Source organism: Crocuta crocuta, unplaced genomic scaffold (genome assembly GCF_008692635.1).
Source record: "Crocuta crocuta isolate KB4526 unplaced genomic scaffold, BGI_CrCroc_1.0 scaffold352, whole genome shotgun sequence".
Classification (NCBI taxonomy): Eukaryota; Metazoa; Chordata; class Mammalia; order Carnivora; family Hyaenidae; genus Crocuta; species Crocuta crocuta.
In genome coordinates, this window is record NW_027532169.1 from 3,839,911 (window position 1) to 3,842,884 (window position 2,974).

Consider the following 2,974-nt stretch of genomic DNA (forward strand, 5'->3'; position numbering starts at 1 on the left):
GCCTCCCTGGGAGAGGGCACAGAGGTGGGGATGGGGGCTCTTTCTTCCTGGAGGAGCCACCTCCGTTTCTCAGAGGAGCTGAGGTCTTAGGTCCAAGCGCACTGTTTATACCAATTCGAGCAATTACTTGGATACATTGGAACATTTTCTTTTTTTTTCTTTCTTTTTTTTTTTTNGTTTTTGAGAGACAGAGGGAGACAGAGCATAAGCAGGGGAGGAGCAGAGAGAGAGGGAGACACGGAATCCCAAGCTGGCTCCAGGCTCTGAGCTGTCGGCCCAGAGCCCGACGCGGGGCTCGAACTCTCCAACGGTAAGATCATGACCTGTGCTGAAGTCGGACGCTTAACTGACTGAGCCACCCAGGTGTCCCAACATTTTCTAACTTAAAATAACGCAGTCATGGGACCAAAAAGCGAAATGTCGTTTGGTCAGAAATTAGGTAATAAAAGCCCTTAGACTTCTCTGGAAAGAGAGGTCTCCTGACCAAAAGAAAAAAAAAAAGATAATAAGTTATTACCTGAATAATGTTCTTAAAAACCTTTAACATTTAACGTACCCAATCTATATGTCACTGCCAACAATTCTGAGGGCATCAAACTTAATAACAACACTTTGGGGGAAAGTAGATCTCATTTTCCAACCTTAAATGCGGCCCTGAGACATCGGACCGGATTAGAGACCCTGCGCCCCCGAAGTCGTTTCCTGGCACGCAGTAAGTGCTCAGGAAACGTTTGTGAAATCCTCTCCTCCTCGCCGCAGGGCCTGGCTCCCATCCCCGGAACTCTGCACGATCCAAATTCTCTGTTGACCTTTTCTCTAAGGATCTGCTAGGTTTTTTGCCCAATTTCTTGACTAGTGTCTCAGGTACATAAATGGACACAAACCATTCTGTCTTCCAAAGAATTCCTGAAAGTGCCTGGAGGGTGAGGCTGAGCAGGAACCCCAAGCAAAGTGGTGGCGACGGCTCAAGTCATGATGACAGCAAGGCTGAAAGGGGCTGCATTTGCCCCAGAGCCTGGGAGAGTGGAGCTCCCGCCAGGAAGTGGTGTGCGGCTGGGAAGGGGGGGAGGGCGGCTAGCTCACTGCAGGAAGCAGTCTCTACAGCCCCTCCAATCTCTCCGACTCCTCCTAGCTCACTACCCTTACCCTCCCCCCAACTCCAGCCCATCAACCCTCCTGTCCCCAGCCAGTCTTTGCTGTCCCACGTGTCCTCTGGGGACATAAGTTTGTGGCGATCCCTGGGTCGCGGGAGGGAGCAGCCAGGTGCACTGGCTGTTCTTTTCTCAGTTCCCCAGAAAACTGAAAGCCTCACCCTCACCCCTCGTGGAAGGCTGGAATTTCCAGAAGCCCATTTGCTAGGTGCCAGGTGCCATATTTTAGACCCCACCCCAATGTTCTAGTGTTGGATGAGAGTCTGGAGACCTGGGGGGAGGGGTGCCCTGGACCTGACGTGTCTCAGTTCTGCAGCGCTGAAGTTTCCGTCACAGTCCAACTTGGGACTTTTCTGTGTCTTTTAATCTTTCTTTTTTTTTAAGTAATCTCTAAGCCCAGTGTGGGACTCGAACTCACAACCCAAGAGGAAGAATTGTATCCTCTATCAGCTGGAGCCAGTCGGGCACCCCGTGTCTTCTAATCTTAAGGAGAGTCGAAGAAGAAGAGATGGTTAAGAGAAAGCCCAAAATCTCCCTCCATTTTCCTATACAGATGGAATTCTGCAAGGGCAAATGCAAGTGGACAGTAGTCCAAAATCTACACCCCAAACTCCATTCTGTCCTGCATCTCCAAGAAAAAATGTGGGCACACCCCCAATACCTTATAGATGCAGAAACGTTAAATCCTGTCACATTTATAACCCTACCAACAGAACAAAGCCAGAATCTTACACTGTAATAAAGTATCATAAAAGAACAAATTAGTAAGAATCGAGATCAACAAAGAACAATAGAAGATGGGGAGGGGGGACAGGAAAAGACAGTTCTCTAAAAAGGGACAGATGCATTGTTTGAACACTGTGAAAATAAGTTCAAACTCTGTGCACATTAAAAACCCACAGGCTTTTGATCCTACCCATTTCTAAGACTATATCATGCAGATACACTTGCATATGTACACGCCGTGTGTATTGCATGTATGAGTACCAGACAAAGGGGGAAGAGAACATTGGAAACAATGTAAATATCTGTCAATAGTTGGTTAAATTAATTATGGTAAATTAATTATCTGGTTAAATTAATTATGGGACAACCACACAATAAAACGGAGCCATTCAAAAGGAGGCATTAGTAAAGATACCGAATTATTATCAACATGATTTAAAAAATAAAAGACAAAATACAAAACCTTGCGTATAGCATGCTGCCACTTATATGTTAAAGGCTCTATTTGTAAGGGTACAGAAAACTCCACACAGTTGCTTTTAGGAAGGACTGAGGTAATAAGCCGGACAAAGAACTGCTTTTCTTTTCAATGGATATCCATTGATCACTTTTGAATTTTTCCTTTCGCCACCATTATCTATTTTTTTTAAAAAAAGAGGGATTAAAATCTGGAAATTATTATTTTAATAGCGTTCCTTTTTAGTTATATGGGTACTAGAAGCTTATTACGAAAAAAATTGAAAATCGAAAAATTAAAAACGAATCGCATTTCTGTTTGGAAGGGCTCGTGTACACAATCTTGATAATCGCTACAGGGTGGGCTTTTCTCAGATAATTGGAACTAATAAAAATCAGGTCGTTGACTTAATGCATGACAAAATATAAAGACAAAGTCAGTTGCTTCTGAAGCAGGTTTGCAGAGTTCAATGCAAGGAGAACGATGCGAAAGCAGGTACTTAACCGGCAGTGCGGGAGAAAAGACGTACTCGGTACAGGCGGAGGTGTAGAGGATCTAACTCTAGCTCTTAGGCCAGGTCTACACAGCTGAGACCCTCCGAATGAAGAAGGAAAAGGGAAAACCATTTGCGCCTTTGAGA